General features: G+C 37.9%; 2 pseudogenes; both read right to left on the bottom strand.

Annotated features, from left to right (window-relative positions):
- Positions 1-7,562: 7,562 nt before the first annotated feature.
- Positions 7,563-9,472, bottom strand: LOC138813115 (sentrin-specific protease 2-like; annotated as a pseudogene).
- Positions 9,473-9,877: 405 nt separating this feature from the next.
- Positions 9,878-11,861, bottom strand: LOC138813114 (sentrin-specific protease 2 pseudogene; annotated as a pseudogene).
- Between the last annotated feature and the right edge of the window lie 201 nt (positions 11,862-12,062).

Below are 12,062 nucleotides of genomic sequence, written 5' to 3'. Positions count from 1 at the left end.
ATAGTTTGGAACTTTTGTCATCCTGCTGGTTTGGATTCTTGAAGAATGAGAATAAAATTGCCTCAGGAGTTATATCATCAAGTTGAAGTTGTCTTTAAAAAGAAATTAAACTTCTTACAGACTGGACTCATGTCTAATAGAATTGAAAGTTTGATAAATATTCACATATATACTAAAAATGAACCACTTGGCCCTAGCAAGTTAATGTGATTTTGATCACCCAAGAACACCAGGTTACTGTAGGTCTCCAGCATTATATCCCCATATCAGGTACTCTGACCAATGTCAGGTCCTCCCAGCTGAAGTCCACAGCTACATCATCTAATGACAACAGCTTTTGTAAGGGTACATTTACATCAAGTAATCATGAGAACACCAAGACTGGGATTTCATTTTCCTGTATATATGCTTTTGTTTTACATAAAATATCTGGAGCTTGCTGTGTTGTTATCTATAGAATGGGAAAAGGAAAAATCAAAGTAGAAATGTTTGTTTCTATTTTAACTTAGTCATTAATAATATGGTTTCCCTATGATATGTATCAAAAGAGACATACACTAAGTATAGAGAAATAAAAATAAATAAATACAAAGATAACATAAGCAAAATCAGTAATGAACAATGCAAGTAATGATAATATGAAATGGAATAAACATCAGCAGAAATTGTATGACTGCACCACAGACCATTGATAATTAACAGATCATATATCTCAATAGTAAAAGTTGTATGCTGAAAAGCAAAGTCTCCAAGGACACGTTTAAAAGGCTACACAATTTTTTTAATCTACCTTTACTACTACCTTTACTACTACTACCTTGTACTGATAGAACAGCCAGACAAAAAGTGAGTAGGAGCCGGGTGCCGGTGGCTCACACCTGTAATCCTAGCTACTCAGGAGGCTGAGATCTGAGGATTGCGGTTCAAAGCCAGCCCAGGCAGGAAAGTCCGTGAGACTCATATCTCCAATAAACCACTAGAAAACCGGAAGTGGTGCTGTGGCTCAAGCGGTAGAGTGCTTGCCTTGAGCTGAAGAGTGCAGGGACAGGACCAAGCCCAGAGTTCAAGGCCATGACTGACAAAAAAAAAAGTGAACAGGAACACATAAATGGATGGCATTATCTTAACCTAAATGCTATTTATAAAGTACTTGGTGTTACATTTACCAAGAGAGACACATTGAAAGTAAGTCCCAGGACAAACTTTCTAGAAATCAATATGAGAAATAAAGCTGTGATAAATACATTATAGTTAAATAATCTATTTCTAATAATCTCAGTGAAATAAACAACATGGAAAGTACAATGGACATCGGCGAAATGTTCCTACCATTGAGATTTATACAATATTAAAGGTAGCCATTTTCTTACTTCATCTTTGAAATAAAAACATATGTTTTTAATTATGTATGTTATATTCACAAGGGTATCTTCTGAAGAGTGGGGGAAAGCCAAAGAAATGGGTGCAAACAGGATGAAAAAGTGCATCAATGGAGGTCATTCAACACTGATGAAAATAAACTATATAACTTGTGAGTAGAAATGGGGGAAAGTGCTTGGGAGAGAGTGAACATAAGACATTGAACAAAAGGAAATGTCCTCATTACCTGACTCATGTAATTGTAATCTCTCTGTACATCTCCTCTATAATAAATTAAATTATTTAGAAAACAATTCTCCATGGAGTTGTGTTAGCCTAAACTATTTGCTTACTGAAGAAAATCTACCATAGTTACAAGAACAGTTACAATAATTAGAAATAAAATAAAACACTTAATTTGAAACAAGAAATATTTTGAATTTAGGTTGAATATAAATTCTACATAAACTAATAACAATAATCTTGTTTTATTGTAGTATCCAATTCACTGTTAGTGTTAAATAGTCAGGTAAGAGAAAACAAAGTAAAATAAGTATTTCTGGCTCAAAACTGTTATCCTACCCTAGCTACTAAGGAGGCTGAGGTCTGGAAGCCAGCCTGAGTAGACAAATTAATCAGCTAATAAACAGGCTGGAAGCAAGGCTCAAGTGACAGTACCAATAGTGAATGAGGCCTGTGAGTTCAAGCTTCAGTCCTAGCACAAGAAAGGCATGGTGAGGCTGAGGTAGGTGTGTCACATGAGTTTTGAAATTAGACACCAATTATGGTAACACAGCAAGTGCTCATCTCAGACATACAGAGAAAAGAAAATGGGTGAAGGCGGGGGGGGGGGAGAAGGGAAGCAAAAGGATAGGGAAAAGAAGGAAGAAGAGGAGACAAGAGAGGAGTGGCGAGGAGAGAAAAAGAAAGGGAAAGGAGGACAAGAAGACAAGATGGTAAGACAGGATCATGAGATTACATTTGACTCCTTAGATAGGACACCAAAAGTGATTGATCCAAAGCCAAACAAGACTAAGTACATACAATTGAAATTTTGTGCACCAAAAGGCATGATCAACAAAGAAGAAAAAACATGGTATATGAGAAAATATTTGCATATATCTTTAAATAGATTACTAAATGAAAAGAATTAGAAAATATAAAATGAAGTCCTATAATTAACCCCCAACACCAATCTGATTTTGAAATGGGAAAAAAAGACTAAAAAGAATATATACATATAGTTGATTAAAATATGAAAAGAAGTTCAATATCAATATTAATGAGAAAAATTCAAATCAAAATTACAATGAAATAGATACTTCACACTGTTAATATGTTCAAATTTTTAAGTAACAACAACAACAAAAATCCAAAGTCTAACAACTGCTGAAAAGGATGTGAAAATATGAACTTTGGTGCATCTCTGGCAGGAATGTAAAACAAAGATGGTATGGAGACTCCCAAAAATAACTATATAGAGAATTAGGAATATGGTGCAGCACTTCTATTTCTAGATTTGTACCCAACAGAACAGAAAGCAGGGACTAGAACAAATATTTGAAGAATCACTTCACTAAAATGACTCACAATAACCAAAAGATAAAAGCATGTAAAACAATAGATAAATGCATTGAAAAGGAAGGCAATTTGATTACATTTTACAGCAGCATGAACCTTGAATACAATAAGCTAAATAAAATACACCAATCATAAAGGAGCAACCATGGTATTATTCCCCTTATTGAACTTTCAAGGATGAACAACTTATAGAGGCAAAAAGTATGATGATTCCAGAGACTGGGACAGAGAAGAATAGGAGCTGTATACTTAATGATTACACAGCTTCATACGTGGATGATAAAAAATGCTGTACACGGATGGAAGGGATGGTCACACAATGAGGCCAAGTGCAATTTCAATGAATTGTACATTTAAGAGTGGTTTAGTAGCCAAATACCTATACTTCTGGAACTTGGGAAATTCAAGAAGGATTAGCCTACCTACCTAGGCTACACAACAAGTTCAATTGTTTCCTGGACTAGCAAGACCTGTCTTCAAAAGGAATATGGAAAATTCAAATTTTGGATTCTGAATTTTATCAGTGATAAAAGTGACTTATGTATCTATTTTTCCTAGTGAAATAGCAAGTGAATTGAAAGTGTTTGAAAACATGTTAAAACAGATTTTAGTTGGAAACACACATTAGAAATAACATTAATAACAAACACATTAACAAAAGGCACACATTATTATAATCTATGCATCTTGCTGTTTGTTTTTTGTATATTTTTCACTGACTACAATTCAAATGTGTCACATATTCATGAATCATTTCTCTCAGTAGATTCCTAAGGATATTTTGCCACACATGTTAGCTACATTAGCATAGGCAAGTTGAACAGTAAGAAAAACTGGTTCCCAGAAAGATAATTTGAAGAAAAGAAAAAAATGAGAGGTATATGAAAGAGAGACTGAGAGAAAGAAAGAGGAAAAGAGACAGAAAGAAAAAATAGACCTGAAGAGAGAGGAAGAGAAAAAAATTGAGGGGGGGGTCACTCATGGGGCCTGAATTCTGGGCCTGGGCACTGTCCCTCAGCTCTTCAGCTCAAGGCTAGCACTCTACTACTCAAGCCTCAGCAACACTTCTGGCTTTTTTTTTCTGCATATGTGGTACTGAGGAATTGAACCCAGGGTCTCATGCATGCAGGGCAAACACTCTACCACTAAGCCACCTTCCTAGCCCCGAGAGAAAGAGAAATTTTTAAAAAGCTAATGAGTAGGAAATGGAATGAAGAGAGAAAATAGAGCAAAAAAAAATACTGTGAGGACACTTTAGAAAAAAATAGGGATTTCAAGAAACACCGTAGACTATACCATCAAATATAGTCTTAAGTTTTAAGTAAGACAAAGACCACAAAGCATTCCAAGAAGCATGTATAGAGAGTAATTTAAGTACCCATAGCTTACTCCGTCCTCTACAGCATTTGAAGTGTACGTGACCACACTATTTCAGCATCTCCCATCAAACTTCATTAATATAGTTTAATGTTACTCATGGGGATGTGATACTGGACTAATGAACAGTCACCTTCCAGGGGATGTCATCTCCTTGCTGTCAGTGAATCACATTACAAGTGTGACTATTTTTTCTACATCAGAAAAACTAGAAGTAAACTGAAGCAAATCATCACTCAACTTACACAGAATATAAGATTTTATATTTCGCTAAATCTATGATCAATCTTTATCTATTTAGGAACATGTTCCTGAAGCAGAATCTGCTTTTCTGTTCTTCAATCTTGGACACTCTTAGGTTCCCAAAATGGAATGTAAAATAAAGTGAGAAATAAAAAGTAACTCACCAGAAATCCTTGCATTCTTTCTTGCCTTTGACAATGAACAGGAGATACTGGAAGCATGGCTGGTAGAGAAGGCAAATGAGGTAGTCAGGAAAGAACCTGTGTGATTGTGCCCCAGATTTTTCTTCTCAAAACATCATACATGGGCTGGAAAAGCATAAAGCTTTTTTATGAAAAAATAATGTTTTCTGTCTCAAATAGAACATTAAACTATCCACTAAAGATGAAACCACAGTCCATTAGTCAGTAGCTAGATAGTATAAAAGCAATTCATTTCTAGGTTACCATATGTATGTATACACACACACACACATACACACACACATATAGTTAAAACTACTATTCCCACAAAATAATTGGATAATTAAAACAATAAACATATCACATCTTCACTAAAACTAGTTATTAGTGAAGTACACTTAGGGATGTATGAACTACTTTTCTCTTAATGCAAAGATATCCTAGAACTTAACTCAGCATTTGTACTCTACTTCATTCATTTACATATTTAAACACCGTGGTAGTGATGTCTGTTGTAATTCAGTTTTTTTTCACCCAAAGTTATACAGGAAAAATGTATACAATATATATTTCTTGCATTACGTTTCCATAATGGTTTTGAAATGGCACATTTCTTTGTATCCAAATACTGAGAGCACCTTTGTACAATGACTTGCAATTTGTCATTTAACCTGCTTTGGCCAAAGGAGCATCAGCAAAGATGATGTAAACACAGGTTTGAGAAGTCCCTAATACTCACTTTCCTAAATGGTCACATGAAGAACCTTGGCCATCCTGCTAGAGATATAGAACCTCATAAAAATGTAACATAAAATACTGGTCATAGGATTGACACAATCCAACCCCATCCTGAGCCAATGAACCAGAAGATTAAAGTCTTCTATGTTACTGAAACAAAATATCAAGCTGAGGACACCCTAAAATGTAGATCCATAAAACTTAATGCTCTTATCCACATGTGTTTTTTTACACAATTACATAGAATGTAAACTTTTAATATAAAATAACGAGCATTACAGTGATGTACAAAATGAAATCTACTCTGTAGATTTCAAAGTTTTTTGTTGTTTTGTTTGGAATGACAATATGAGTTATTAAAAAGCAATGTTTGCATATCAGTATTGAATTTTCTACAACACAAGAATGTTTACAAAACTTAGAAGGTTTTACTATAGACAAAGTTGTCCATATTCACACTGCTTGAAACGGAGTGTTATAGATTTCAGGGTGGGATATTTTCCAAAAATAGAAACAAAAGAACAACAACAAAAAAAACCCATACTTTCAAAGGATTTGTGTTCAAATGGAGACTACAACTCCCACAATGCTCTGTGCCATGCTGGAGGAAGTGGAATCTTACATGAGTTTGACCAGTGCTAGACCCTAGGTCCATGGAGGGCATAAATGAATGGGGACCTTTCTCTTCCAGCTGTGGGAGCTGAGTTGGATTTTTTTTTTGAAAAACATTATTTGCCTCCTGAAATACTCTAAGACCAACCAGAAGATGGAAATGTATTGGGAGCATTAGATAAGCTGTTTTTTTAAAATTCTTACTTCTAATAATATATTTGAGGTTATGAGAATACATTTAAATATTTTGATTAATGGATACATTTTGTTGAATGTAAATTATGTCTCTGTTTTGCCTTACATTTTTTTGTCAGTCCTGGAGCTTGAACTCTGGGCCTTGGTGCTGTCCCTAAGCTCTTCTGCTTACGGCAGTGCTCTACCACTTGAGACACAGCACTGGTTTTGTGGTGGCTTATTGGAAATAAGAGTATCACAGACTTTCCTGGCTTTCAACCATGATCTTTAGATCTCAGCCTCCTGAGCAGCTAGGATTCCAGTGCCTGGATTGCCTAAAATTTCTGAATATCTCCCCTCTCACTTTAAAAAGGTATTCACAGCCATTAAACTTGGACCATTTTCCACTGCTCTAATTTATACCCTGAAAAAAGTATCAGGATTGCTATAATCTTGTGTCAATTTAGATTTCTCAAAATCTAACAATTTCCCAGAAACTCCCAAACTCCATCTATGAAATCTTAAGGAGTTTTTCGTTATTTATTTCTGAATTTTGTCTTTCCTTTAAAGGATTTATTTTCTCTTTTTTTTCCTTTTCAATCTTCAGCAAGGAGTGGAAGTCTGATTAACACTTCTTTCAGAAATAAATAGTTCAAATAACGTAAGTATAAAAGAACAGTGGAAAATGGCCACAGTCTTATGATTGCAAATAAATGAGAAAAAGAATATAACTGAACAAACACATGGTAAAAACAAAACAAAACAATTCATAGCATAAATCCTGTATTTCCCACATTTGTAAGGAAATAACTCTTTGAAAGAAACAAAAAATATCAGCTGGGCACCTGTGGCTCAGACCTATAATACTAGCTACTCAGGAGGCTGAGATCTAAGGATTGAGGTTCAAACCCAAGCCAGGCAGCAAAGTCCATGAGACTCATATCTCCAATAAATTACTCAGAAAACCAGAAGTGGCGCTGTGGATCAAGTGGTAGAGCACTTGCCATGAGCTGAAGAGCTGAGGGAAAGTGCCAAGGCCCAGAGTTCAAGCCCCACAACCGACCAAAAAGAGAAATCAATCAATGTTTGTTCTTGTATGGGTTGAGCAGACACAGCCTTCCAGAGGTTGGAAGCTGTTCCTCCACCCTGTCAGGATTTGGACGCAGAGGGCCTGCATGCACTTTTACAGCTCAGTACCTGGGCAAACAGAAATGGAGTAGAGACACTGTATCCTGTGATGCATGAGGAAATGCCCATAAAGAAACACCAGCAGCAAAAGGACCTAGCAGCGCACGGTCACAGCAACTGCTGAGGGAGGATCTCTACTGTCTTCTACTGAAAGAGAAGCATCTGTTCCTGCATAAATGTGATAGGTTTGTCCCTAGAAATATAGAATTTGAATATTTGGAAGTAAACATTCCACAATCGCTCCCATTCAACAGTTGAAGAATCTCATGTGACTTCATACTGTAGTGTGTCCACTCTAAAAAATTAGATCAACATTTCTTTTCATCTTACTTTCATCCTGTAAATACTGATGGAAAATTTCACAGCTCTTGCTTCCCTTTTGGGTCCGGTCGTGGGCCTGAACTCTGGGTCTGGGTACTGTCCTTCAGCTCTTCAGCTCAAAGCTAACACTCTACCACTTGAGCCACAGTGCCGCTTCCAGCTTTTTTCTTTTGTTGCTTATGTGGTGCTGAGGAATTGAACCCAGGGTCTCAGGCATGCAAGGCAAGCACTCTACCACTGAGCCAGCTTCCCAGCCCATCTTGCTTCCCTTTTGTCCCATAAAGTCCAGATACTTAAGATATTTTTATCTTAGATCTGTCACCACCAGGATCCAATGTAACTTCTAATGAATAGACACAGAATAAGTTTTTGTTCAAAGTGGTTTGCCCCTTTGGTCCATCGTTTCACTGCTTGGTAATCCCCAGACTTAGGTCAGGATAGAAGAAAGTAATGAATGCATGAAAGTACTGGATAGCCTTGCTTTTATTTCTTTCCATTAGGAGATTCATGTAAAAATTAGTGACCTCATCAGTGAACAAGTTTTTTAAGGTTTGGATATCTCCCTCAGTAATTCTCAATTTGAAAGCACTACTGAGGATCTCATCCTGTGGGCCATGGTCTAGGGCATTATTGATTTTCTTTTCCAGGTCTTCAATAAGTTCAAGATCATCTGTTCTTCTGTCCTTCTCTTTGTGTAAGAAATTCTTTTTCTTGGCCTCAACTACTACTATTTTCCTCCTAAATAAGACATTGCTTCCAAGCTGGGCACTGGTGGCTCACGCCTGTAATCCTAGCCTCTCAGGAGGCTGAGATGTGAGGATTGTGGTCCAAAGCCAGCCAGGGCAGGAAAGTCCATGAGACTCTTTTTTTTTTTTTGGTCGGTCGTGGGGCTTGAACTCTGGGCCTAGGCGCTGCCCCTCAGCTCTTCAGCTCAAGGTGAGTGCTCTACCAATTGAGCTACAATGCCACTTCCGGTTTTCTGGTGGTTTTATTGGAGATAGGAGTCTCACAGTCTTTCCTGCCCAGGCTGGCTTTGAACCCTGATCCTCAGATCTCAGCCTCCTGAGTAGCTAGGATTACAGGCGTGAGCCACCAGCGCCCAGCTCGAGGAAAGTCCATGAGACTCTAATCTCCAATAAACCACTAGAAAACCAGAAGTGGCACTATGGCTCAAGAAGTAGAGTGCTCACCTTGAGCTGAAGAGCACAGGGACAGCGCCCAAGCCCAGAGTTCAAGCCCCACGACCGACCAAAAAAAAAAAAAAAGACATTGCTTCCAGGCAGAGTAAGGCTGATACTTCTGATAGGTCACGTACAGCCAGATGCCCTCTTTTATTGTCATTTTCAGGTCTTACAGTGATCTTTTCTTTTCTTTTTTGTTGGACATAGGGCTTGAACTCTGGGCCTGAGGGCTGTCCCTCAGCTCTTCAGCTCAAGGCTAACGCTCTACCATTTGAGCCATAGTGCTACTTCCTGTTTTCTGGTATTTTTTTTATTGGAGATAAGAGTTTCATGGCCTTTCCTGTTATTTCCTTCTTCTTTTTGAGTACCCTAGCTGATCTTTCCTTCCTGGACAACTACCATAATTCTTCTTTGCATGACAGTCTCCGCTGAAGATTATTTCTTCTTGTTCCTGCCATAATGCTGATGGTTTTGTCCATCTCTTTTCCCTTCTTACATCTTTCTCTGAATGATCATATCAGTTTCCTTGATTTAAATAATCCATGGAGGGCTGGGAAGGTGGATCAGTGGTAAAGTGCTTGCCTGGCATGCATGAGGCCCTGGGTTTGATTCATCAGCACCACAGAAACAGAAAAAGAAGGAAGTAACATTGTGGCTCAAGTGGTAGAGCGCTAGCCTTGAACTGAAGAGTACAGGGAGAGCGCCCAGGCCCAGAGTTCAAGCCCCATGACTGACAAATAAACATAAATAATAAATAAATAAATAACCTATGGAGAAAATTCAAAAGGGTGTCTCTAACTTCTCAATACTCCCATCACATGTATCCAAGTGCCTACAGTAGAAGTGTTCTTACATATTTCATAGGCACTTTAAACAATTTCCAAGAATGAAGTCATCATTTTTACCCAATATTTCTAGAATTTACCTCTGTATAATACTCATAAACATTTGGTCAGTTCTGTTTCTGTGATTTCTCACCTCCTCTCCAAAACAATGGGGACACCTCACACCCTTGCTACCCTCTTCAGAAATATCTGTTATATCCTGTTCTTGAGGTTTCCATGTTATGCAACTCTCTGAATTGCCCCTGCTGTGGCCCCAACCAATTGCTGTTCTATCATAGTCTTCTGAATTCAAAGTAAAACCAAAGGAAGGCCGGACTCTACAGGGCTGATCTCATGTAACTGCCACTGATCTTTGGATAGTCACTTATTCCATTAGGAGATTTATTACCCATTTTCAGCATGTTGTTCTGAGATCCAGAACCTGTCAGTTCACAAGATGAAGAGTTCAAAAATACCTCTCCTCAAGAGGCCACATTTCATGTTCCATTACAAGCAGAAATCACCATGGGCATTGTGGTCAGCTGTAATGGGAATCCAAGTAAGCTACCAACATTGCAGCAACTTTTTTACTTGGTGAATAAAGCAATCTAATCTTTGTCTTTAACAGGTATTTTCATCAGTACCCACTGGAGAAAACAGAGTGTTGTGTGAGCGCCACCTCTTGAGGAGGGGCCAAACTCGGGGCAACGACCAGTTGCAGAAAATGGAAAATGGCACCCAGAATCCTATTCAGCCCTGTTTACATACCAGACTGGAGCAGTGGAGGCCAACACACACGAGATGAAAACCCCAGACCTCTTGCAGCCATTGCCGCCTTCGCAGCTTTGGCCACCACCATCAAGCCTCTCAGTCATTGCACATTGAGATGTTTCTTTGTTGGCGGTAGACTCTGCTTGCCTTTGCCTGTTATCCACTTTCTGGCTTGATCTTACAATTAAAGCTTCTTAGTTCTTGTTGAAGCATATAGGGCTCTGATATTGCTTTATCTCTAGTCTGCCATCTAGGATTTTCATTTTCCCTTTAAAAAATTAACATATATGTATTTATTTACCTCCTCCGTGATTTTCCTCTTTAATTTGCATTTTGAAATAACTCATAAGACCTTTGAACTCAAATAACATGGGTTTAGAAAATACTCTATAGCCATGAAGAAAAACCATTTTGAATTGTACTTTTTTAAAATGTAATAACACCTAGACACACTTAGCACCTAAATCTTAAAATCAGTTTTGTAGTTTTATTTTAAAGTACTCCCCCACCTTGTTTATACCTGCTGTGCCAAGTGATTCATGGTTACAGTGATAAAAGTTTTATGAATTAAAAATATCAGATAATTTAAAATTCTGAATATGTCTACTGGCAAATGAATATATTTGCCAAATGCTTGACAAACCCATGCACAACAATAACACTCACAATAAAGTATATTAATTTCAAAGATTGATTATGATTTTACCTAGGGACAGGGTGCCAAGATATCACAGACCTTTGTCCCACAGCTTTAAGAAGGATTTCATGACCAGACAAGTGGTAGAAAACAAAAAGTAAAAGAAACAGCTTTGTGGGCTGGGAATGTGGCTTAGTGGTAGAGTACTTGACTAGCATGCATGAAACCCTACATTCCATTCCTCAGTACCACGTAAATAGAAAAGGCTGGAAGTGGTCCTGTAGCTAAAGTGCTAGAGTACTAGCCTTGAGCACAGAGAGGCTCAGGGCCAGTGCCAGCTCCACCCCTAATGAAAACTGGGTACTTAGAATGGAATATATGTTACAAAATTTCTTCAAGATTCTGGCTGTATTTATCATATAAGTTGACCTTTACACTCCATAGGTTGGCATTAGTCTTGAGAGCCTCTAAAGAGAATTGGAAAGTTTTAAAAATTGTTTTTGTAAAGGTAATGTACAAATGGGTCACCATTTTGTAAGTTAGGTAAAGTGTACATTTCTTGTTGGACAATGTCACCACTTCCTTTTTTCTCTTCCAGTTTTCCCCCCTGTTCTTGTTCACAAGTTGTCAACATCATATCTACTGGGTACCACTGCTGCTTGTGTTTCCCCATTTTCCCTCAATTTCTGTGTCCTCTTCCTCTCCCTCAAATATATGGATAAATCGGGGCTGGGAAGGTGGCTCAGTGGTAGAGCCCTTGCCTTGCATGCATGAGGCTCTGAGTTCAATTCCTCAGCACCACATAAGCAGAAAAAAAGCCAGCAGTGGCGCTGTGGCTCAAGTGGTTGAGTGCTAGCCTTGAGTTGAAGAGCTG

The sequence above is a fragment of the Dipodomys merriami genome, unplaced genomic scaffold, assembly GCF_024711535.1.
Source record: "Dipodomys merriami isolate MVZ:Mamm:240054 unplaced genomic scaffold, mDipMer1.0.p SCAF_587, whole genome shotgun sequence".
NCBI lineage: Eukaryota > Metazoa > Chordata > Mammalia > Rodentia > Heteromyidae > Dipodomys > Dipodomys merriami.
The sequence above is the reverse complement of the archived record's forward strand: the minus strand, read 5'-3'. Positions and strand labels throughout refer to the sequence as shown.